The sequence below is a fragment of the Myiozetetes cayanensis genome, unplaced genomic scaffold (genome assembly GCF_022539395.1).
Source record: "Myiozetetes cayanensis isolate MyiCay16 unplaced genomic scaffold, myiCay2020 scf31, whole genome shotgun sequence".
NCBI lineage: Eukaryota > Metazoa > Chordata > Aves > Passeriformes > Tyrannidae > Myiozetetes > Myiozetetes cayanensis.
In genome coordinates, this window is record NW_026087533.1 from 602,570 (window position 1) to 628,342 (window position 25,773).

A 25,773-nucleotide genomic window follows, 5' to 3' on the forward strand; every position below is an offset into this window, starting at 1 on the left:
TTCATTGGAATTAATATAAATATTTCACTTGAATAATTTATAAATATTTTATCCTCTTCCAGTCTTTTAAAGAAATCTTTAAAAGTATCAATTGTCAGAAAGGTCTAAATGAAAAGTGATTTTTTGACTATAGAATGGTTTAGTTTTTTAGGACAATGGATAATTTTTTTAAAAAAATAGCCCACCTTTTGTTCTGAATGAGGCTTGTGTTGTTGCCCCCTCCAGCAATTGCAATTTCTGTTCATGCCCATTTGCAACAACACATTTCAGCTGGGCAGCTTCTGGCCAGCTTCAGTGCAGACTCTTGGGGTGTCTTGGGATGGCTCCTGGATTATTGTTGTTTATGGTGAGATTGATTGTTAAACTACAGTGTCCCTGCTGGCCAGGAGGAGAGGGAAACTTTGCTGTGAGAGCCTGGTGGTCTGCAAACAAAGGATGCTGATGGTGTGCAAACACTGCTGCTTGTCCCAGTGACACAGGTGGGACAGCTGTGCACAGCCAGCACAGCCAGGCCTGGCTGGGGGATGTCAGCAGCCACTTGTAGTTGAGTGAGACATTTCCCAGGAGACAGTCCCATCCTGGCTGCAGAGGGAAGGACCCTCCTGTGACTGTTTTCCCTCCCTGAGAGCTTTCAGCCAGCCCAGCTTCCCTGGCACACTGGGAACAGCTCAGCCACTCTTCTCATGCTACACCATCTCAGCAGCTCTAGTTTTGCCAGAGAGAATACATGGAGAACTGAAGGGTGCCCATGCACATGGGAGTGACAGCAGATGGGGTGACTGTGCTCTTGTTGAGGGGGAGAGTTTAACTCTTCTCTCTGCAGAATTGTTGCAGTGAGAATATTGCTGAGCTTCTGCAGGCAGCTCCCAACATCTGCAGCCACGTGGGAGCTGTGTCTGTACCAGCCTCCAGTCTTGGCCTGCTTACATGGCCATGGTTCCAGCTGGAAGGGATGCAGTTTCCCCCTTGGGTCTGAGAACAGGCCTTGGTGTTGGCTCCTGGAGTCAGAGCCCTGCCCTTCCTGCCTTATCTTGTGCATTGCAGCTTTTCTTTCTCTTTGGTCACTTATTGGTTGGATCTGACCATCCCTGGCAGCAAGCAGGACGCTGTTGTCCATTTCCCAGTGGGGATCCAAACCTTTCCACTGGCGAAGGTAATGCCCACAGTGCCCCTGTTGCAGCTCTCTGTTGCCCTCAGGCTGAGCTCACCATGGTGAGTGAGTGAGTTTTGTCCATCACAACAGCTTCTCCAGCTGGAAGAGTCCTGCATTTGGTCTTCATAACTATTCTCTCTTGCTAAATTGCAGCAACAGGAGAAAATGAGACCAAAGTTGTAGGAATCAGGAGGGCAGATGAAGGCAAAGGCAGGGCACGGCCACCTTGTGTCCTGGCAGTGAAACCTGGGTGCAGGTCACACTGGATGTGAGGTTCATTTAGCAAAGTGAGTTTCTGGGAGCCTCCCCACACAGGGAGTGCAGGATACAGTCCATGTCTCCCTCACCAGGTACCTCTGTTTGGTCTGGCCAACAGTGCAGATGCCCCCTATTCTCCTGTGACCATCAGAGTTCAAGAATCCCCTGAGACACCACACGAGCCCTGGAGATTCCTGCACTAACCCAGTGACCTCTGTGCCCATCCTGTCTTGGTTGTTTTGTGGTTCAGGGATGACTCAGGCAGACCCTCTGGGCTTTTTTTCATCTGGGATGGGACTGACCAACTTTAGTTAGCATAAAACATCTTGACACATTGGAGGGGCTGTGAAAGGGAACATATCCAAAAAGGAAGACTCTGTGGACAGTTAGCCAGGACATGCAGTTCTCACCCCTCTGCCATGCTGGCTGGAAGCTGGATTCTCACCGTGGGGAGCCATAAAGACATCTGGCTCCTTTGAGACATCTGGCTCCTTTGGTTTTTTTACTGGGTGCAGTCCCCAGTGTTCTCCAGAGAATGGAGTCTTTTGGCTCTGGATCAGGGTAGGACCAGCAGGTTGGGACTAAATGCTCAGCTCCCCACCACAGCTGCCCACAGCCAAGCACAGGTTCACTGCTCTTGCTCCAAGGCTCTGCTCCTCCCCTGGATGAATTTAGACCCACACAGGACTGGCTGATGGTGCAGAGTGCCAGGACTCACTTCTGTTATCAGCCAAACTGAGAAGTAGTTTTACAGTAATACAATGACCTCACAGATCTGCTGAGGAAAGGTAAATGGGTTGTGCCCGTTTTCTGCTTCCTTAAAAAGCCTGGCCAGTGTGGCTTCCTGGTTTTTCACATTTGAAGGTCACATCTGACATTTCTTGGTTTTCCTGTAGGACTTGTTAGAGGTCCCACACACAGAAAATGAGCTTCATCTGAGGAGTATTGAAACTCAGAGGAACTAACCCTTTCTCCCAGCTAGTCACTGAGTGAAGCAAACAATGACTGACATGTTTAACCATTTTGTCACAACTTAAGCAATAGAACAGTGTTTTCTTGGTGCATCTGATGCTACAAAACCACCTGCTCTTTCTCATCCAAGAATTCAGCAAGTTAAACGTACAAGCTTTGACTTTCTGATGTGAAAGGAAAACAAACAAGCCTCTAGTTTCCCCCTGAGGAAAACAAATGGTCTTTTGTTATTTCAGTGTGGCCCTCTGGCCAGCTCAAGATTGGAAATCCAGAGATATCATTTAAAAAAAAAATCCCAGGCATGGATTTTGCAACCTTGCAAATGCACTGCAATCCCCACCAAGAAGGAAAAGCGATGAGTGAAAAGTCTTTTACCATCACTTATGCCAACTCCTTCCCTTCTTCCCTGGCCAGTCTTTGCTGGGCTACTTGGCATTCCCCCAGAAGAGATTCTGGAAGAGATGGGGAGCTATCTGTACCCACACCACCAGGCAGCTCTGTTCTGCTTCCTTTCTCCATCTTTGCATGTTCCTGCAGCTGAAGAGGACAAAACTTCTCTCCAGGATCAGACCGTGCCCGTGGCAGGTGGATGAGGCTGAGTGGGGGACAGGCCAGGTGGAAGAGATGCTTCACGGTTAAGATGCAGAAGAAAGGGCAGGAGAGGTGGTCAGAGAGCACAGCGCAGAAAACCCTTCCCCTGGGCCAGGAGTGCCTGCCCATCTCTGGGTTAAAGAGCTCACCAGGGAGTGACTCACCAGAGCAGGGCTGGGACCTGCAGAGGTGCCAGCTCTGCTCCCTGTCCTGCCTCTCCTGCCCCCTGATCCCTCCTGTGGGGCCTGTTCTCCCTACAAGTCCCACACTGTGGCCACGAGCACTCCAGGGACAAATTCTGAATGGAAGGGTTATGGCCTGGGAGCAAGTCAAAGACAGCCATGAGGGAGAGGAAAACTCCCTGGGAACTTCCCCATGGTGTGAGAGTGGGCTGGGACTGATGGCCTTTGGATAGCACAGGGAATCTGTTTGTCTTCAAAGAGTGTGAGGAGCAACATGTTCCCTCCCGGGCTCTAGAGCAGTTTAGAAATGCTGCAGATCCCTGAAGAAGATCATCTGAACAGCCTAGGACATCCCAGGCTCTGAACAGGGAAGTGGAGAAGAGGTTTGCATTCCCTTAGCAGGTGAAAATCCATTTGGTGTGACCTGGAACCAGGCTGGGGTGCTTGGGGCAGAAAGTTTGCACATCCAGCCCCCTCTGCCCCTCAGCCTGTTAGTTCAGGCCTGTGCACAACGTGTGGGGCTGGGGCAGCCACGAGCAGGGTCCCACCGAGTCCTTCTCTGGCCACCCAGTTCCCTTCCAGTGTGAGCTGTGGGACTCCCTTGCAGAAAGCTCCTGGAGGGAAGGCTGGCACTGGCATTTGGCACAACTTTGTTCCTTGCTTGTTGTCTCAACGTGGCACTGTGCCAGTGCCCAGAGTGCAGTGCTGATTGCTCTGTTCTGTGTGTGCCCTTGTGCTTGGGGCCCGTCCCTGGAGCCTGCTGGCTGCACCCTCCCTGCCCCACAGACCAAAGAGAAGCACAAGGTGATGCCACCCATTTGCTGGGTAGATGCTACCGTGCCCTCCCCTTGGGCTGCCTGGTAAATCCCAGAGGAGAGGTAATGAAGCAAGGCAGATCCTGGCAGGCTCTGGACCATGTCTGTGCTCAGTCAATGCATTCAACAGTGTTCCACCTCTATCTCTGGCACCTGAGTCCTGACACTGCTCAGTCCCCACATCCTGTACCCTTCTGGTCAAAGATTGGGAATGTGCCCAGGCTGTGTGTGGATCTGTGTGTTCATGCACAGGTTATTCCATCTCTGGCAGGACAACCCTTCTCTCCCCACAGTGGCTTTGCACGACCAGTGTCTTTCCATGAGAGGTGTAGTAGTGTCATTTCCAAAATGTCTTTGGGGCACATTCACAGAGCATAAAGTACCTCTGTGAGCGAGGTGTCCCTGTCCTTTTAATGCTCCCAGTGTCACAGTGCTAGAGCTGGGTCACAGCCACCTCCCAAGGAATAGATGACCTGAAACCTGTCCTCAATCCATCAGATCCCCCGAATTAAGCCCTGCAAAATGAGACCAGTAACAAGGCCAAGGAAGGGACATGATGTTGTGCAAATATTACAGGCTTATCTACTTATCTGGGTTATGCAACAGGCCTAAAAGTGCTTCCATCCTGTGAACTTCTTTAATGTGTCTTCTGAGCTTGTAGGAGGTGTTACAACACTTTGGCTCACTCCACTCCAAGGCTGAGGCATGTACTGGGAAAATTCTTGACTTACCTGCTGGCTCCCAGACAGATGCCATCAGCACCTCTTGCTCAACCCTCACACAGCACTGGCTCGTGGGTCAGAGTGTGACTTTCCTGCTTCCCAAGAACCAAGGGAGAAAGCAGAGCCTGTGCTTCCAGGAGAGGGTTGGGACACACGCTCACCTCAACCTCCTTTGGTGGTGGAGGGAGGACAGGGCCACAGAGTCCTTCTGTCTCTTGTTCCCAAGGTGCATGTCTAACAGTTCTGCCATCAGTGAGCCCAGCAGGATGGCTGTCCTGGAACTGCCTGGATCAGGAGTTACTCCAGAGCACTGGGGTCTGCAAAGCCATTTACGCCACACGGCACAAGTGCAGAGACCCATTTTGCTCTGCCTGTTGCATCTGTGGAGGCAATTGGTGTGGGGGGACTCCTTGAAAGGCAAGGAAAAGGGGCTGGACTCTTAGAAATCACCAACCCTCCCCTTTCCTCAGGCATTCTCAATAGTGGAGGGGATAATTGTGTGGATGCCACGGGACATGGCCTGGTGCAGCACGTCAGGTGGTGGGGTGTGTTTGCTGCAGCAGTTGGAGCTGTCCTGTCCCTTAAGCTGTCCTGTCCCTTGTCCTTATGGGGCAGAGCCACTTTCAGAGCACTTACACAAAATGATTTGCCTCCCTCCTGCTCTGCCCCTGTGGTGCATTCACAGGAGGCTGTTCTGGTTTGCCCTTGCACCACCTGGTCCTGTGATGTCCCCCCTGGGACGTGGCTGTGAGAAAGCCCCACTGTCCATCCCTGGGGACATGTAACCCCCAATCCATCCTGCCCCCAGTGCTGTGCAGGGCCTCACCCATGGGCAGGGATGCAGAGCTGGACCATCACATCCTTCCTGGGGACAGGGAATGCTGTGCACATACACTTAGCTTCCCACAAAAGCAGACCTGGCTGAGCCAGAGGCCAGGAGTGGGTTTTGAGCCCATGGGTGCACTTTATGTCCAGACCGGGCTCGCTGGTTGAGCTTCCAGCACGGGGATCTCCTGCAGCATCAGCCTGGGGAGCAGAGTGCTCATCGCTGGAGAGGAGGCCCCCAGTTCAGCTGAGCTGCAGAGCTTGGCTTCCTTACTTGCCCTATGGTTTCTATAAGGTGTCTGAGTTGTGGTGAGCCACCACTGACCCATACTGATCTCTGCTCCATCACAATGGTGGAGTATGTCTCTCTGAAAGATCATCAGTACTTCATCAAAAATCTACTGCTGTGACCAGGAATTACCAGGTCAAACATTCCACCTTGGGATGGAGAGGCCCCGACAGGCCTTCATGTCTTGGACTAGATGATGGTCCAGTTCTCTTTGACCAGGCTGTGAACTGGTCAGGAGGATTTGGAGAGGCCCAGCCCTGCCAAGCAGGTTTGGGAGCCCTCAGACTCGGGGCAGAGCCTGTACCCGTGGCTTTGCAGGGAACAGGCTCCTCTGCCAGGCTTTCCCAAGAGCAGAGCCACCAGCAGAGCACCCCAGCACTGAGGCAGAGAGCAGCCAGCACTGCCACTGCTTTCCCTGTTACTCCCAATATTCTGGGCTCAGAGCTTGCTGTGCATTGCAAGGCTCAGCTGCTGGTGCAGAAGCCCTGGATATTCTTGTCCTTCTTGTTTTCCCCCATCCCCTGTACTAGTTTCTCTGTGGAGTATTCTCAGCTGTCCAGACTCCTCCTGCCAGAGCTCTTCTTGTTCCTTCAACATCCTTCTCCCCCAGAGATGGAGTCTGGGACAGGTGGGCTCCCACAGGAGCAGGGTGTGTCCCATGCACACACTGGCTGTGTCACAGCAGATGCACAGGGGCAGGAGTCAGGACATCCAGCTGCTTCCCTGTTTGCCTGGCCCTATTGACATATTCCTGGTCTCTCCAACTGAACTCCTATCTGTGTCCAGCTCCACAAATCCCCCTGGAATAAGCCCTTGCCACTAGAAGCTCTGTGTCCCTGAGCATAAGCTAAACAGGATTTAGTTCCAGTTTACCTTAATACAAAGACCAACTGCATCCAGTCAGGCTGGAGGGTCTTGGCTTTGGAGGCAGAGGAGAATAGAGTGAGGAAGGACGAAAGTAAAATATACCCAGAGGTGGAGAGGATGTGGAATCCCTCATGTGAAATGGCATTAAATTAAATCACTGCAACATCCACAGTCTTCACTAAACACTTGTAAACCTGTGTTGTTTCCTCATGTCAAATATTTAAGTAAAGACAAAAACGTAGATTTGAGTGGACAGGAATTTTTTGCAAGAGTTTCCATTCTGTAGCAAGTAGAAAAAGCAATGAATGATGAAAATGTGTTGGAGATGCTGCAAGATGTTTGGTTACAGTAATTTGACTTATTTTCCTTAATTTAATGGATTATTTCTTTTAAATAGGACACCCATGAATTTATTATTGTTCAAGGGGAAATCCTTGTTCAGAACAGAAAGGTAATCAAGGAAGTAATTCTTACAGAGAGAGCTCCAACATTTCGATTTTCAAAGAATCTTAATGCCTATTGTTTTTGGTTTGTGTTTTGTTGTTGTGTGTTTTGTTTTGTTTTAGTTTTTTGGGGTTTTTTTTTTTTTTTTTTTTTTTAGTTTGGTGGGATTTCTGTTTTGAGCAATTACACAAATTGTGAGGGTAGTCCAGACCTTCTTTACTTTAAAGGGGACTGTCAAAATGGGCACAGCCAGTCTCCCTGGTGCTACCTGGATTTTGGAAGTTCATTTAAACCAGCAGCACAAACCCTGCATGAATTCTGGTGCAAGAAGAGAGGATTTGGTGGGGCTGGCCCTGCTGCCCCCATGGGCTGTTGCAGGGCTGGAACAATTGCTCCTGGATCCCAGTAAGTGCCTTTCCCGTGGGGCTGCAGAATGGGGGGGATGCAGCTCCACAGGCAGTGTGGTTTGGAGCTGCCCCTGTTCCCTCCCCTGACAAACCCAGGCAAAGGGGCACCACGGGGGTTTTATTTTAAGCATATTAAGATATGAGCCCTGAGCATTCTGTCTCAGCTCCGTGGGAGGAGCAGGCTCAGACATGCCAGGGCCAAGTGGGTACGGAGCACATTCAAAGCAGAAGGATCAATATTTAAATTGAAAACATGTCTGTGAGGATGAAAGGGAGTTTCCTAAAATTCCATTCTGACAGCATGAAGAACTGGAGAACATGGAGAACTCCTCTTTTTCCTCTGACAGGAAGCACCCTGTGAGCAGGGACTTTCCTCCAGCTGTTTCTCAGCAGACTCAGCAACCCCACAGTGCCAGATTTGCAGTGTGCAGTGAAGTCTCTGGTGGGTGGCATCATGCAAAGCTTTGGGCAGGTGGGAGGGATGAAAATTGGTCTGCATTGGACACTGTGCCTCCAAAGGTGAGGAAGACTCAGCTGCAGAACCCCAATTCCTCCTCTGCACCAGCCTGGAGACACGTCCCTGTCAGCACCTCCTCCATCCCACCTCAGCCATGCCCTCTGCCCAGCCTGGCCCATGTCCCTCCATTCTGCCCAGCAGTCCCATGATGGGACAGTTTCCACCACTTCTCCCTGCTGTGGCTTCACCTCCTCTATTTGTGGCTGAGCTGTCACCCCCAGCTTCTTCCCAGCAAGACAAATCCCCTGTTTGTTTGGAATTGTTACCCCACGAGTGCTCTGCATCTCTTGTTCCACCACCAGCCTGGTCTGAGACTGTCCCAAATGCCAGGTCCAGAATGGTTGTATTGCAGACACCCCACCCCACTCAGGACAGCCTGGTGCCAGGGGTGCAGAGGAGACCATGGTCCCTCCCTGTGTGATGGGGCACGTGGGGCTGCTCACATCCCAACAGTGCCAGGCCTGGAGCAGCAGCTGAGCTGCCATCGAGCTGCTCCCTGCACATTTGCCCCTGCCCTCCCCCTCCCTTGGTGTGTGCTCCCCCTCACTGGTGGTTGCAGGTGGCCAGGAGGGAGGTTATATATAGGCAGACAGGATAAAGGAACTGAGCACAGATTACCTGCACGGGCTGGGGACAGCTTCTCTGCCCCTGCTCTGCCACTTGCACGGCTCTGGTCGGTGCAGGATAATACCCCAGTGCTTACTAGAGCCAGGACATGCCAAGGCTTGGAGATGCCTGACAGGAGGGTGTAGCCAGGTGGGGGTTGGTCTCCTCTCCCAGGAACCAGGAGTAGGAGAAGAGGGCTCGGTCTCAAGCTGTGGCAGGGGAGATTTGGGTTGGATATTCGGAAGAAATGTTTTACAGAGAGAGTGCTCAGCCACTGGAATGGGCTGCCCAGGGAGGGAGTGGAGTCACCATCCCTAGAGGTGTTTAAGGACAGACTGGATGTGACCTCAGTGCCATGGGCTGGGAACCAAGGCGTGGTTGGATCAAAAGTTGGACTTGATGATCTCGAGGTCATTTCCAACTCGGTTGATTCTGTGATTCCATGATTGCATGATTCTGTGATCTATTATTCTATGATTCTCTGATTCAACAATTCTATGTCTTTGTGATTGCATGATTCTATGATTCTATTATTCTATGATTCTATAATTCAACAATTCTATGATTCCATGACTCCATGATTCCATGATCCTATGCCTTGGCCACTCAGTATGTCCCCAGGGTGAGTCTGGGTGGGTTCTCCTTTAATCTTCAGGTGTCATTTGGTCCCTGTGAGCAGCCAGTGCTGTGTGACCCTTGGGTATGAGGTCCTGCTGGTAGAGGGGGTGATGGTGGATGCCCTGTCTGCACCCAGGTAGGCTGGGGCACGTGGGGCTCTAGCTGAGCATCCCTGCTCCTGTCTGGAGAGCCTGGCCAAAGAAAGGTGTCAGACTGCCAAAGGCAGGGAAGGCAGCAGTCAGTCTGTACCCCTGCTCTGGGTTTATGCCCTCTGGTGTGGACAGAAGCTTTGTGACAACAACATATCTTAGGGTCTGTGTGAGTCAAAAGGGCAGAAGAGGCACAGGCAGGGGAGGTGAATCTCAAACCAGTGGTTTCCAGGGGATGTCTGGATCAAATCAGATGATGAATCAATTTAATCCTGGGTGCAGCAGAGCTGGCAATTAGGTGTGATGTGACTAGCCTGGTGAACCTTTTTTCTTCTTCACAGCATCTTCCCTAATGTTTTCACAGGGCCTTTACTGGGCCTGTCTGGAGGATTAATAATCCCTTTCTCTGTAATCAGCAGGTTGCATAATTACTCCATTTCTTAATCAATTACAGTCATTTGCAAATTCCTTCAACAAGCAACTCCACCAGTGCCAGTGCAATCCATGGGCAACACCCCCCAGCCCTGTCCAACCCCAGCTCCCTGCCCAGCATTTCTCAGCCTCAGCTTTGGGCTGCAGGGGGGGAGCTGTGCCCCACGTTGGCTCCTCTGTGCTGTTGGTGCTGGGCTGCCTTGAGCCCAGGAGTCCTGCCCAGCCAGTGTGTGGGTTTGTTGCTCCAAATCCACGGGAAATCCTCAGTCCTGAACCTACTGAGGAGTGATGTGTTAGGGCAGAGCAGCCCCCATGCTGGCAGGAGGGGGGAAGTTGTTTGAAGGAAGGTTTGTGGCTGGTGTTGCTGCCCTTGATGCAGCTGTGTGGGTGCAGATAAGAGCTGTGGAGGAAACAGGAGGTGTGTTGAGAGTGATGCAGGCTCCTGGAGAGTTACTAGACAGGGTGACCATTCTGCAGGCAGCGGGGAAGTGCTGTGAGCCCAAAGGAGTGAACTCAACAGAGAAGTTGGGAGGTCTGCAAGGGCAGGGAGACTTGAGAGGAGAAGAAGTCCCTTCCCCACTTGCATCAAATGCCAACGTGAGCCAAACAGAGATGGGAAATGAATAAAAGAGATGTGATGGCAAAAGCAGGGTGATGTTCAAGGATCCTGGTCCTGCAGACAGTCTCCAGGGCTGTGGCAGCTGGAGCTGTGGCTGGGATATCCCCCCAGAAGGCAGGCTGAGCAGTAACCAGGAATGATCTTGGCTCTACACCTGCCTTGTATCCTTGGATTTGTATTTTCCCATGTTTTTGACTTCATTTTCAATTCCATAATCAAAGGCTTGTCTTTGGACAGCAGTGTGATCAGCTCGCACACAGGTCCGGTGTGTGCTGGGAGAAGGCAAAACGGATGAAGCTGAAAATATAAAGTCTCATCTTTCACAGGAGAGGATCAAAGCACAGGGAAAGGTGCAGGCAGCACTCAGGGCTGCAGTTTGGGGTGGATCTGGGAGTCTGAGTTTGGACATTGCATCTCACTCAGCTGTAAAGGCCAGACATGCTGAGTGCTGGGGAAAGATTGCTGCTGGCTGGGCCTGGGAGGAGCAGGCAGTGCTCACCTCGTCTCAGGGAGGTGGCAGCAGGGTGTCCTTGTGTGCAAAGGGTCCAGGATCCTCCTTCTACAATCAGCCCTGACTTGTACCAGGCTTGCTCAGCATTGCCAAACGTGGTGCTTGCTGCCAGCTGAAGGTGCAGGGGAAGCACAGGGACTGTGCCCCCCACTCCAGGTCTCTGCGACAGGGGGAGATCCTCCTCTTCTCACACTGCTGGCTTCTGTTATGATCACTGCTAAGCTGATAATTTGCTATTAGTTACTAAAATCAAAAAGTATATTCAAAGCTGAAGAACTCTGGGATGCCACGAGCTGGAAACGTTTTGACCCGAGGTTTTAAAACACTTTGCAACAATCAAACTGCAACTTTATTCTGAGCAATCCAGGGCTGTGACTGTGCAGGTTTGCTCTGCTGTGACAGATAGTCAGAAACAGTTGCTAAATGCTAAATGCAGTGACAAAAATAAGGTTTTAACTATTTTTGACTCTTGTTTGCCTTGCTGACTCAACACAGCCACCACTGTGGGTGCCAGATGATATTCCTGGACACACAATAGCAATGCAGTTATGACCTAAATGCTGATTGCAGAACCGTTGTCACTGACGGAGGGTGACTCACAACCCACTGCTTGAGATTTGTTATTTGCAACTTGCCTTTTATTCCTTAGCTTACACTGTGCACTCGCCTAATTTGGGCTTGCACTTTGACAAACAATTTTCAAAGGCACAGTGAAAAGGGGTTGCCTTCACCTTTAGGTGCCCAGCTGTTTGTTTTTAAGGTGAGTGTGAAAGGCAGGGCAATGGTTTTTGAAGTTCCTGGTCCACATGACTAATTACACCTTAGCTAAAAGGAAGGCAGGATAGGTAAATCCATCTGCAGCGAAGTCACAAACAGCCCTTGCCAAGAGATTGCTCGTCCAGACCCTGTGGAAAAACCTATTTAGTCATCAACCTTCCTAGACATTGGGAATAGCTTAGTAAGACTTTGAAAAAACAGAAGAAAGGCCAAATAGAGCATATTTTGGAGGTGGGATGTGAAGGATCCAGGACAACTTCCTTCTTGCACAGTTGATGCAAATGTCTGGGGGGTTTTGCTGTCTGGGAGTGTGGGAGGAGTTGAGCACCCAGCAGTTGGGTGTTATCTGACATCCAGGTCCTGCAGGCAGTAGGGAATGGATCACTTGCAAAGATTCCCTGAAAATGCTTGGCAAATTGTTTTTGACCTCTCATCCGGAAGCAGAGAAGCTATAGAGGCACTGGCTGAACACACAGCCTGGGACAGCTGGAGGGCAGATGATGTCTCTGTGCACCTACAGCCCCTGTAGGGTGTCCTGTCCTCTGGATGAGAACACAGCAGGTGGCCCCGGGGCACAGCCAGGCTCTGTGACCCTGTACAGTGACAAACGAGCTGGGCAGGGCTCCCCCCCCCCCACTCACCCAGGAGCAACCAGCACAAAGTGAGTCCTGTCTGCCCTTTCCCTCAGCAGCTGCACTGGCTTCTGCAGTGCAAGGCATGAGGTACAGAGGTGACAAACCAGAGCTGAGTCCAGCTTCCAGACACAGCCACTGCCCACAAAGCCTTCAGGGTACAGATCCTTGGCCCTGGACCTCAAGTCACCAGAAGTCTGTGAAGATCTTGGGTGCCACAGTTATGCCCACAGTGGGGTTGGAAAGGCTGTGTGACAGTGGAAAGCTGCATTTTGCTGTGAAAAACTTGTGTTAGCTGTAACTCCTCAGGTGGCAGAGCAGGACTGAGGCTTTCTACTGCCTGTTCCAGCCAACAGACCACATCTCCAGGATATGTCTGTGGTCCTGGTCTGTAGCTAGAGATGATATTGGGTCACCCTGGGAGGAGGGTGAGCAGGGGATCACAGAGCTTCACTGCTCTGTTGTGACAATACCAGTGCCAGAGCAGTGTGGCAGTGGCTCCCCAGATGGGCTGTCTGGCTGTGCTGCTCTTGGGAGGTGGAGACATTTTGTTCTGCTTTTTTTTCCATTGTGCAGGGACACGTAACCTGGCTCAGCCTCCTCTGACAATAGCACTTCGTTTCCCTTAACCAACACCACTTTTTAAATGATGCAAATAATTTTAGCGCATCCAAACAGGAAGTGGCTGAGTGTCTGGGTGTCTGAATCAACATCCTGGAGGCTGAGCCTTTGCCACCAGCACAGTTTCTAAATATAGGAGTCACCTATGGATGGAAGTGCATTTTGGAAATGGCAGAGCTGGGGACACTGTGCCAGGCTGTGACCATTGCCAAACACCACTGGTGCTTAGCCAGTTCAGCCCTGCTTGTGTGGCCACAAACTGCATCACCTCAGATCCTCTGTGCTGATCCAACCCTATTTCCTCTCGGGTTGTGGCATTGGGATGGAAAGAGCAGAGCTCTTTGGCGCTGGATGAGCACTCAGAGGCTTCCCAAAGGAATCCCTCTGCAGCACTGTAGGCTCAGTGAGCTGGCAGGGCAGCCAGGCACAAAAGGGAATTCAGGACTAACCATCTTTCCTGGCATATGTGGGACAACTGAATCACCAGCAGATCTGGAGAAAAGCCACAAGAAGGAGCCAGGTCATCTGTCATCAGTGGGAGTCAGAGGTTACCACCTCAAATTACATTTTCTTCTGTATAAAGAATGCAGAGGTTTTTTTCAGACTTTTGCTGCAAGATTTCCAAGAAATCTGACAATCCCAGGCAAGTTCTAATTTGTTTCTTCTGAAATGCGGGCACTGGAACTGGCAGCACAGTCCATGAATGCTGCCTACAAAGCCAAAATGCCTCCCTAACCACTTGATATCTGCAGGTAAAACCATCCACGGCTCCTGAAGTGATCCCAGCATCTCTGCTATAGGTGTATTCATTGCTCTCCTCTCCTCTCTCCCATGAGGCAGCTGAGGAAGGAGACAAAGGATGGTTTGAGGTGGTGAATGCCCAGAAGGATTCCCCTGGCTTTGCCTGTGCTGGATCTATTCTCATGGTTGTGTATCCAAGGTTTCTCCTGATCTCTGGTGCTGGGGATCTGCAAAGACTGAGATGGGCTTGGGTTTGACAGGCAGGCCAGGTAGGTAGAGATACCTGAAGTGCTGTTGCAGGCAGGAAGGTGTCCCCTGGGAATGCAAGGGAAGGAACCAGTCCCTGAGGCACTCCTGTCTATCACTGACATGGGAGAGCAACTAATCTGACCCTGAGCTCACCTTTCTGGCCACTGCAGGTGGAGCTAAACCTCCCTGAGCTGTTCATGGCTGTGGCAGAGCCTCACAAAGCACAGTGCAGAAGGTCTGAGCTGTGGGACACAGGACACCCCCTTACCAAAACACTGGAGCAGCTCTTCAGAGAGGAGCGTTTCTACAGCAATCCCAAATTCTGAATGTCCCACCTTGACCTCTCAACCACCTTGTTTAGATGGAGGAGAGTTCTCCTCATGCTGTGGTAGGAAGGTGAGAACCCGACTTAAACCCTTTTTTGCCTTAGATTTTTCTTCCATGTTAGGCATCATCTTCAAAAGGACATCACTGTCCCCAAGAGAGCCCAGTCCTGCCCTCAGCCAGTGCAGAAGGTGGGAGAAGCAGAACAGCCACCCTGGTCTCTCAGTGTGAGAGAAGGACTTCTTGCCTTGATGATGCTCTTCAGCAGCATCACTGATTCCTATTCCTGCAGTTGGGAAATCTGGATCAGCTTCTCCTAAAAACAAGCAGATTTTTTAGTTCTTTGAGCTTTCACACTGTACACTGGTGAGAGCTGGGAATCACCATTTCTTCATGGGAATTTAGATGAGCAAAATAGATGAGTGGTGTCAATATTGAGCCCTTTGAGTGCTACCAAGGGGGCATTAGCCATCACACAGCAATGCTCTGCTTTGGTCTGTAAGGACTGAGTTGGAAGGGTTATTTTAAGGTCTAGGAAGAATAAATTTCTGAGCAAGTGCCCAGAAACTCCTTCGAGTTAGATTTTTTTTTTTTTTAAAAAGTGAACTAAAGAACATTGTATCTCATTTTAACAATAATAAAATGCACAGAGATGCAGCAGGAACCTTACACTGTGCTGGCATTGTGTTCTCACCTTTCACAAACATGTTCTAGACAGAGATGATAATCTCACAGGAACACTTCTGCTTCCTGCATGAATCTGACACTGTAAGGCAGACGTGGATAGAGGGGTTTTTGTGCTATGCTGAAAGCATCAACTAGTTTTTTGTCATTTCACTAAAGAAAGTGGAAGTATTTAATGATGGGCTGGTGTGTAGGAGCAGTGACATTTCTGTGCTGCTCATCATGAAGGTTTTGGGCATGCTGTGCTTCTCTCTTTGTCCCAGTGCCCTATTTCAAATCAAATCCTCACAAATCTATTCTGGTTATTTGTAACAGCAAAAATGTTGAATTCAAGTGCAGCTGACAATTTCCTGGGGATCCGAATCCTGCCTTTTATCCACATATTTCAGAAGCTTAACCGGGATCCCCTGGGGGTTGGCAGCTCAGAGGAAAAGTTAGGATGATGAGAAGTTAGGAAAGGAGAAAAAGCCATAAATTCCAAAATTTTCAGACTAAAATTAAAAGAAAATCTTGATTCAGATCGAAACAAAATACCATTTCATCTCATGAGGGAAAAATTCCCAGTGTTTTCCACCAACTCAAGTATCGTTATTAACACAGAGTGGCTTTTCTCGCAGTGAGTGGCATTCGTGGAAATGCCAGTGACAGTCACAGGAAACTGGACAAGACTTCTTGGTCTGAATAAGATGTTTGGGGCTGAACTCCCACAGCTGCCGAGCTGTGCAGTGCCTTTGTCGTGCTGTGGGTGTTCAGAGCCGGGGGGTGGAAGATCATCTCAGTCTGCTCTGCTTTGTGAAGAATAATGAAATGTTTGTTGGCTGTGGATTTGAGAACATCTTGCCATCATGGTCCCTCCTGTGGGGGCAGGGATGTTGCTCCTGTGTGAGGGTCAGTCCGTAGAGGCTCTCCAGGAGGGAGATGTGAGGGGCCCAGAGAGATCTCCAAACCTGCTGGTGGGGGGAGGCAGAACTCAGCCCAAATGCTCGATGTCCCAGAGGAGCCTCAACCCGAAGTGCTCTGACCCTCCAAGGGCCAGGACCTGACTTTGTAACAAAGGCCATAAGGAAAGCAGAAATTTTGTTTCAGCTGGAACAAAATGTTTCTGGCTAATCCCAAACACAACACTCTGCTGGTGAGACAAAGGGAAAATAAAAGTAGCTTGATCCGAATTGATTATGAAATGATTTTCTGGTTCGACGATTCAATCGATATTTCAGTTGCTCTCGCAGCAGGAATTGTTACCTGCATTTCTCAGAGTCAGAAACCAGTGGGAGTGTGGGCTGGACCTTGTCCTGCCCAGAGACTGGCCGTGGGGCACTGGCACAGGTGAGCTGGATCGTGGGCACGGGTCCTGCCCCGGCCCCTCAGCCAGAGCCACCCCTGTGAGCAGGGTCACCACATGCTCTCCCATCACATGGCAGATGCTCACGCAGTGTCAGCTCCAGGGTGAGCTCAGGACAGGCCATTTCATTCCTGGAGGGCTTGCAGAAGCTCCAGGTGGTGCTCAGCAGGACACAGCAAAGCCCACTCCAAGGTCATGGGAGCCGTGGGCGCTGCCACACAGGGGACACTGCAGTGACAAGGGGCAACACGTGTCCTTCATCACCTCCCCTGGGACACGAGCAAGGGCTGGGGAAGCAGGCGGTGGGTTTCTGAAAGGGGAATGGCCCAGCAGGATCTCAGCTCTCAGTGCTGGGCAGGGGAGCTCTGGGCTGAGCTGGAAGAACTGTTCCTCCCTCACCCCTGGCTGCTGGTTGGCTCTGCCCTGCTGGGGTCACAGGCCAGGCCAGCAGGCAGATGGTCTCTTAGTTTAGGTAGGGCTGATCCTGACAGGGAAGGGGGAGGTTTTCTGAGGTCCTTCTCATCCCAGCTGTCTGTGAGAATTACTGGCAGCCCATCACTATCAGTTGATTTCATTTTCACTGTCCCCCTGTGCCCTGGTCACAGGGAGCCAAGGAATGGGGACCTGTTCCCCTGGGAGCTGGGAAGGTGCTCCAGCTGTGGGTCCAGTTGTGTCTCCTGCCAGGGCAGCCTCATTCTGGGGTAGCAGGGATTCCCTGAGCTTCCCAGACCAGCTCTGGTGCCACATCCAGAATACCAGCAGGGGTGAGACAGGGACTGAGCTGGGCTCCTGCCGTGGTCCTGCTCAGTGCTCAGCTCTTCCCTGAGGCCTCTGGCACTGCAGGGATTTTGTGGAGCATTTTGAGACCCCTTAGAGTGTGTGAGTTGTGTCCTCCTGCTCGAGGCCAGGCTGCCTCCAGTTCCCCTCCAGAGCACAGTCACCCACAGCATGGCCAAAGCCTGGGTGGCTCTGGCTGGAGACTCTGATGCAGGGGATGAACAGAAGGAGTTAAAAGACTGAAGGGTCTCCTTCCCATGGGATTCAGCGAGGCTGGCTGGTGGATGTGTTTTCTTCCTGAGCTGGAATTAGAGCTGTCTGGAAAGTGGACTCTATCCCCATGAAAGTTCCAGAGGATTGGCATGCCTTTCTCCATTTCATCTGCTCTCACAGGTCTCCAAGAAAGAGCTTAGCAGGTAAATGATTGCAGGGGGCTTGTCATCTAGCATTTAAAAACTACAGAGTGTCATGCTTTTCTGGTCAAGACCTCTTCCAAACTTAGACCAAATGAGGAGTCTTCCCAGCAGCTCCGGTAGTGAGAGTGAAAGTTTGGGGTTTGTTTTTGTTTGTTTGTTAGTTGTTTGTTTGTTTTTATTGTTATTTTTGTTAGTTTGTTTTCAAAAAGCCATTTTGTGTCAAAACAAAGTTTTAGATGAAAACTTTTCCGTCAGCTCAGGGGACAGCCAAGCACCAAGACCTGCGGGTTTCCCTTCTGCTTCTCTGAGTCATTGTGAGAGTGGAGGGTCTCTATTTTTAGCCTCTGCACACACTGACTGATACCAGCTCAAGAGCCAGGCTGCTCTTCCACAGCCTGTTACAACTGAAAACCTCAGTGCTGGCTCAGTGCTGGGTCTGGGCTTGAGTGCACAGAGTGACAGGAGGAGAGAAGCAGAGAGGAGGGGATGGGGATGTGACCCTCCTGTCCAGCCCAGCTTTGCCTCCCCCACGTGTCCCTCTGTGCTGGAACACGAGGGCAGATGGTGAGGAGGGCCAGTGCTGCACAGGCATTGGCTGCCATCTTTCTCTTGCATCACTTTTCCCTGAAAATCAAGGAGTTTGATTTTATCGTGTTCTTTATGGTAACTGTTCGTAGCAGAAAGTTTCAAGTTTCAGTTAGTAAGTCCAACCACCCAAAACCTGACAGCTTGAGGACTACTTGGGTTTGAGCTTGGCACAGTGACGCCTTCTGGGAGAAAGAAGAGAAAGTGGCCCTCTCCTGCCTGAACTGGTTTCACTGGTGGGACTACACCTGGGGTGAGAAATTTTGCTTGTTTTGTTTTTGGAGAATCACCACTGAAATATAGAAGGAAGACATTTTTTTTTGTCTTTATTTCAGGAGCTGATTGGAAGGAGACCATGCTTTTTGAGTAGCTCCATTGGGTGCAGAAGGGCACAGGTGATGGAGAGTGTCCTGCCTGGGGCAGCCGTGGCCTTACAGACCAAAGGAGTGGCCTTTTTTGAGCATATGGGTTAATTCTGGGTAGAAAATAATGGCTTTCTTAGTAAAGCTCTTGGGCATGCCCACAGATGTCAAAAAAAGCAAGAGAGAGATTTCCCCAACCCACCAGGCTGGCTCATATGGGGAAGCATGACGGGTGCAGATGCACATCCGTGGGCTGGGAGGTGAGTGGGTTAGCACAGAGGGGAAGGCAGCAGGTACATGGCCAGGCCAAATGGTTAAAGATAAGATGTTGTAAAGACAGCTCACTTGGGAAGACACTTGAGGTGAAGGTAACCTTCCCAAGACACCAACCTTTTGTTGTAGGATGATCTTAGTTACAGACTGCCTGAGAGATCCACACCTCAATTATTACATGACAGACATTCACACCATGATGTGTGGAAGTGTACTCATTAACCATGGCTGAAACCACCACCAGACCAAGTCCAGCCTTGGAAGGATATGTGTAAGATGAGAAAAAAATAACCCAATGCAAGCCCTTCAAACCACTTTCTGACCTGAGATGCTGTTCCTGTAGTCTTGACAAAAAGCCCTGAAGCAGAAAGAGAAAGCGGGGACGGGAGGGCTCAGTTCCTCTACAACTCATATGTGTTCACTTTCTTCCCTGAGCCATTTTAAGAAGTGTAGAAACAGCAGGTTTTGTTCATCTTACGTGACTCTGGCACTCCCCCATGCAAGGATTTTAATCCTGATGTGCTTCAGCACCTCTGGGATATGGAGTGTAAAATGGCAGTCAGATAGATCTCCCTGCACTGCTGGCACAGGCTGCTCAGTGTCTTGCCGAGGCAAGTTTTGCAAGGACTGACACTCTGTGGTCCCTCTGGGCCCCAGTGCCAGTGCTTGACCACTGGAACATCCACTGCATCATCCACACCCCGTGAGGAGCTGCCTGGTGAGTCAGCTCTTTCCAGGTAATCTGTGAACTGCATTGGTCCAGCCAGACTCCAGTGGTTTTTAAAACCTTCCTCTGTTTTATTTAGCCAGAGGGTTCAGGCAGCCAGAGGTGCCCAGCAGGGCTGGTCCAGCCAGGTTTTGTGTTGGGTTGAAGATGGCCTGTGTTATCTGAGGGTCACAACCCCTTTCCCAGCTCCCTGGGGCTGATCTGGTCACCCCCATTCCCCTGCTCAGGATGGCTGTGGTGGGAAACACCACCAGTCTTACCCCTTTAAAGGTGGGGCCATCTGGAGCCCCTCCTTGTGCATCCCCCAGGACCTCAGCAGTGCCCAGGGAGGGCTCCTCCCTCGCTGGCTGTTGGTTGGTGCCACTATTGACACCCATGTGCAGAGCCCAGGCTCTACCTCCGTGACTCCAGCACTCAGTGCAGCTTTGTCTCACCTACAGCACCAGAACAACTCAGCAGTGAGGGCAGCACATTTGCTTTCCAAACCAGTGCATCACGAGCAGGTTCCTTCCAGGGTTCAGCCTCTGCCCACAGAGGGATGCCCAGCTGAGCTCCCAGGGGGTGACCCTGCATGGCCTTGGAGCTGCTCTCCCTGCCAGCAGGGCACAGCCCAAACCCAGGCAGTGCACCCATGGGAGCCACTTCTCACTGGACTAGGTGTCTGTTTTCAACTTCCTGGGGAAATCTAAATATGAAAAATATTTTCCTGTGAGTGCAGAAACCTCTCTTCCTCTTGTTTCTCTGCTGTTTCCCATTCATTGCTCACTGAAAATCAGAAAAAAACCATGAAATTTAGAAGGGAGTTGTTGGAATAATGAAAAAAAATCTTTGCAAAACATCTAGAAGAAAACCTGATTTCTTTTTTTAATCCAAGTATTTTTATTTAGACATCTTTATTTCAAATAAAACAAAATACCATTTTTGCAAGCAAGGGGAAATTGCCACTGGCTACCACTGCTCTAATAAACATGACAAGCTCTGTGAATGCCTGAGGGTTGGGAAACACCTGACACCCATGAGCAGCTTCCCAGCTTGGAAACCCCGAGCCACAGAGACCAGCACAGAAATGAGAGCCCACTGAGGACACAGATAAGTCACTTTTGTGCTTCTAGGGAGGATTTCTGTTTCCAGAGATCAGAAATGTGCTTTCCTACTCTACCACAGTCCCACTCCCACATTTGTGAACACACAAGAACACACAAGAGAAGACAAAATCAGGAAACCTAAGTTTGGGTTTCAGTTGTAGGTGATGCAGTGGAGACAGGGGTGGTCCCAAACATGCCTGGCACTCCCCTTTGATGCTGTCTAATTAAAACATGGAGCAGCTCCAAGGGGTGTGAGGCTGCCCAGTACTCAGACTGGAATGGCAGAAGTTGTTCTCCATCCATGGCACACCAATAATTAAGAACCAGAACGTTCCACTGTATGAGGAGGCTGCACCGACACCATTTTAACCAGATATTTGGGAACTGAAATGAATTACCTCTTGCCATGTGTGTGCACAGAGCTATTTATGGGGTATTTCATAGATCAGTGCTAATTATTTGTACGTGTCTCAGGGGTTCATTTGCTCAGACCAGCTCAGGTGCTGACCTGCAGCAGGGAATGTTTTCTGTGTTGTGTGCCAGGCGTGTTTCTTGAGCCATGTTCTGGAGGAGCATTCCCATGGGCTCAGGCCTCTGGCTTGCAGCAAGAAAAATATTCCTTGTTGCTCAGTGCTCCATTTGTGCTGGTTGCATTCTCTCTTTGTCCACCTACTCCCATGTCAGAGCTGTTAGTGTTTCCTCTAGAGTAGCCCAACAACTCTTTTTTTTATTTTTAATCTTACCGTGTAAAATCAACAGGGATTTTTAGCTTCTCTTTCTAGATTGTTTGGGACAGCCTTTGGCTTCCCTGATTTATTAATGCTAGAAATTCCTGAACTACTGGTACATTTTCCTGTGAGGGTGGGAAGGCCCTGGCACAGGCTGCCCAGAGAAGCTGTGGCTGCCCCATCCCTGGAAGTGTCCAAGGCCAGGTTGGAGCAATCTGGGCTGGTGGAAGGCGTCCCTGCCCGTGGCAGGGGGTGGAACGAGGTTGTCTTTAAGGTCCCTTCCAACCCAAAGCATTCTGGTTTCTCTGATTTAAAGGCTGTTATAACCCCGTGGCTCCATGAGCAATGTAAATTCTCCTGCCTTTTGCAGATGCCGATGGGCAGTCCCCACGTCACCTTCTTTGCTGTGTGGAGTTATGGAACTCCACTGGAGAGAAATAAGAGAAACACCATGAGAAACACAATGGTGTGGGTCCCTGGAGGAAAGACCTCGGCCAAAGCTGCAGCAGCCACGTGCAGGGACATCTTCTACTCTAGAAGGCTTCACTTCCCCTGGCTGTGCCCTGGAGAACATGTTCCCCCCTAATGCAAGGAGAGTTTCCTCTCTGGATACCTCCAGCTTGTGGAAGGACTCCATGTAGATCCTGCCAAAACCCATGGGACCTTCCTGCTGGCAGCAGGCAGGACCTGTGCTCTCATGTGGCTGCTCTCCCCTCCCGTGCCAGGTCTGTGGTGCCTCACAGTGCCTGTTGGGAACTGCCTTTTCCCTGTGGGCTGCAAACCTGCTGCCTCCTGAAGGTGAGAGGTGGGCCAGTAACCTCCAGTTTGTCCCTGTGCACACAGGGGTGTCCTTTGTTCACTCCATGCTTGCTGGAAGAGCAGGTCTGCCATTCTGCAGCCCTCAGCCGTGGTTCCATTTGGGAATGCATTAGCAAAACCCTTTAGCAATAATAATCTTTAACTAACGAGTGGCAACTGGTGAATGGAGCCTCCATCTGTTCTCACCCACAATGTGCAAAGTCTACCAGAGTCAATGGACTTCTCTCTGCTGAATTCAATGGGCCTTTTGCCAAAGTCTGTGTGAATAAAATGATGCCTGTGCATACATTTATGAATGGTGAGGAGGGGGATATGTGCAGATCCAGGGTCCACGAAGTGCCCATGAACTGTTCCAAGCATGGTTTTAGGTGAATCCCAGCAATTTCCTGTCTGAAAATGTCACATTTTGGTGCAGGTAGAGGAGCTCCATAGCCCTGGGACAGCACCTGTGTTGTACCAGAAAATGGCCATGTCTGGAAGCAATGACACTGCACGGGACACAGCTACCCCTGAGCAGAAGTGGATTTTGAAGCCTTCACCACTGTACCTGTGACTAATCTAATTTGTCTTAGGATTTCTTTATGGCATACAATTGCTGCTGTCACAGTGTTTGTGTAGTTATAAAAAATCCAGCTCTGTTGTGATTTCTACAAAGGAATGAAAGTGTTGGGAAAGAATTCCATACAACTGTTTGCCTCGTACATTGCTCTGAAATAATTTGGTTCTCGTGAGCTGTTGAAATGACCCACAGGGATTCAGTACATAATGAGCCAAATTAGGGATGACTTTAACGTCCCTCTGGAAGGGCAGACATTGTCCATTATCCTTCCAGGTACCCACCTGGACATGCTGAGTTGCCAGCCAGTTGGAGAGAGTAAGCAAAGAGTTTATCTGGATTAGTTCTGATTTAGTCACCCTCAAGCGGTGTTCTGGCAGTGTGGGTAAAACACAAGCCCCAATGTGACATCTCCCACCTGAGTACAAGCAACACCCCTGGATTTTTGTGCTCCAGGAACTGGAGTCTACAATGAGAAATCAAAAAGTAGGAGACAGAGAAGGAGGGAGGTCGAGTGTCCTGAAGGAACTGGACAGAAGTTGTGATGGCATCACAGGATCTCCTACAGTGGAGCTGAGAGCTGGGCAGGGACAAGGGCCCTTGCACCACATTGCCTGGAAGTATCTGAGTCCTGGCCTCTTCTCAGAAGCTATCAGTGTGAAACAGCTTTTTTAAATTTGCTTGCAATCCTGATCTCTTCTGCCTCCCTTTGCCTGTGTCCCCGAGGCTGAATGACAAAGATAAAATTCTCCTTTCCATCTGATGTCCATGAGGTATCTGTGATTGTCTCAGCTTCCTTTTCCAAGGTGTGAGGTGTGAATGGATGTGCCCAAAAGGAGCCCAAGGGTTCCTGTGTCTGCAGGCTGTTGCCTCCCCCCGACCCTCTAGAGCTCACAATGGCAGCACTTTGTCCTCCTGCAATGGTCCTCCCCATTCTTGGGGCAGTTGGCTGCCCAATTACTCAGCAATAGAGGGGAAAAAAGTTTCCTTAAAGTTGTAAAATATGGATGGAAGCTACAGCAATGGAGGTTGGGAATGAGGAGGATTTTAACTCCACCTTATAATTTCAGATTGAGGATGTTTCCCAAAGCGGGCTCCAGTGAGGTACCTGCTGCCTCAGCCCTTCTTGGAGTGATGCAGATGTGGTCACTCTGGGATTTAATTTGTTATTTATTTCCTTGTGTAGAATTGCTGAGTTGTGTGTTGTTGCTTCTCAAGATTCTGGGCAGAAAGCAATCGGGTTGGTGCCCTGGGAAAACACTTGAGCCAAGAGCTCCCTGGTGCTGGGGAGGGGGTGATGGATGCAGACATGCCTGGCATCACCTTGCATGAGCACCACGGGCTCTTTTCTTTTGCTCTGGCCCTTGGTAGTTGTTGTCTCATCAAATACAAACATCTTAATGACTTGAGCTCTTCAGTGGATTTCCTCTCTATTATCCCAGCTAAGCTATTTGCTCTACTCACGAGCTGCCAAGCATTCCAGGTCATCGGAAAATGCTTTGTAAACTTTTGCAGATCATTAGATCTAAGTAGGACGGTTATAAAGCAATGAAGAGGAGTTAAAAGGCAATTTACCTCTCATGAGAAATGCAGGTACCCCGGTGATAAGCTCCTGTGTCCCATAGAGGATCTGTGAAGCAGTGAGCCAAGAAGTCTAACATGGGGAGGGAGAAATCACAGGCTTTTTCTACCAGGGGAATTTAGTTATTTTCCTGCTTGTGAGTGATATCATATACCTTAATAACACCCACACCCCTCCCTGCAGTGTCATTCGAGCTGTCACTCTGTAAACTGTCACCTAAAGGTCAATTGCTCTGTGTTTCACCCTTTCAAGCAGAGCTTTGCTCTGACATTGGAGTCCCTGTTACAAGGCAGAGTGGCTCAGGTTCATCCCCTGGCAGATGGCATCTGTTCTCTGCTGCCCTTTTTCCCTCTCCATCGGGTTACCACGTCTTTGTGAGCAGCACTAATGTGGCAGTGACAGTGCTGAGCGTGGCCTGGGAAGGACAAGCTGTCACCGTCCTGGGACTCTGTGCACACTCAGTGGCAGGTTTTTTCAGTGTAAATCAGATATCCACTCCTACTGAGAGACAAAGCTTTCTGTGGTACTTTAACCAGGATTCTGTTGGCTGCAGTTCATCCATCACAGAGAGGAGCAACACAGTTCCTCTGCTGGCTCCCTGTGTTTGGACATGCTAAATCTGTGCCCTCACCACAGCAGCTCATTGTGTATTAAGCTTTGCCACAGGGCAAGTGATTTTTCTGGTGCTGACAACAGTTCTGTACCTTGCTGACGGGGTCAATGCTGTGCTAATCCCAACCAGACAAAACTAACCGCTGAAAAGGGGGAAGACACAGCCACAGCTTTTATGTTCAGCCCACCTTTTGCAGCACCTCCAGGAGTATGGTCTGGGGATTTTCTGGCTATGTTTGCATAGGGGTAGCTTCTCCCTTGTGCCACAGGCTCAGATTGTTTGGGTTGGTTGTTTGTTTTTTTTCTCTATAGAAGGGTGTGAGATCACTAACGATATGTGGGCACTGGAGATCCCTGTGCCTCCAGCAACCACATCACAGGGGTTCTGAAGGCAGCAGCTCCAGCATTCCTGGCCACTGCAACAGCCTTAATGTGGAGTAAGATCAGAGCGAGTGATGAGCTGCTGTTAACAGTCAGAAACCTCTTCTGCCCCATTACAGACACTGAGTAAACGATGCCAAGAGACAGCCCAGGCCACTGAGGGCACAGCTCTCCTGGGCCAACTGATGCTTTTCCAAGTGACTTCTGGGCACAGGTCAGGGCTCCCTGTAGAGCCACACCAGGCCCATTAGACAGGCTGCACCTACCACGTTGTTCTGGAGGCTCAGGGAGTTCAACAGCAAGGTTGTGGGAGAGTCTGGGCTGCTTGATCTCATGCCAGTGGTTTGGGAAATCTTTAATTCACACACACAGACCTGGAAAAGTTTGTGGATGTGGGCATCTTTGGCACTGACAGATTTCCAGGATAGCATTGCTGTCAATATAAAGCTAAAGTGAAGCTTCTTGAAAAGAACTAGCAGAGGTGAAAAACTCCACAAGCAAAGGTAAGAATGTGGCTCATTAA